Below are 351 nucleotides of genomic sequence, written 5' to 3'. Positions count from 1 at the left end.
TCACCCCTGTCGATTCGACTACTTTTCCGTCGAAATCCAGACCCATCAATTTTCGCTAAAAACACAAAGGCTATAGCCTTTGTAAATTTGGCCAAAAATGAAAAATTTGAAAATCGCAGGAAATGGTTGGGATTGGTCCGACAGCATCCTCTTTCAATCTCTCCGTCGAAATTTCACGCCGCTGGGCCATTTTAAGTGAGTTACGCCTGTTTTTCTAGGACCGGTTCGCCTGCTGGGTAGGAAGCCCATTGTACGCTGCCCGCCATATTCAAAGACCATCCCTTAAAACTCAAGTTTCTGAGGACATGGGTGGTTTCTAATGGAACCAAAAGTAGTTTTGTGGTCCCTTGG

This window comes from Frankliniella occidentalis, unplaced genomic scaffold (genome assembly GCF_000697945.3).
Source record: "Frankliniella occidentalis isolate FOCC.00 unplaced genomic scaffold, Focc_3.1 Scaffold766, whole genome shotgun sequence".
NCBI lineage: Eukaryota > Metazoa > Arthropoda > Insecta > Thysanoptera > Thripidae > Frankliniella > Frankliniella occidentalis.
Note: the sequence above shows the minus strand (reverse complement) of the source record.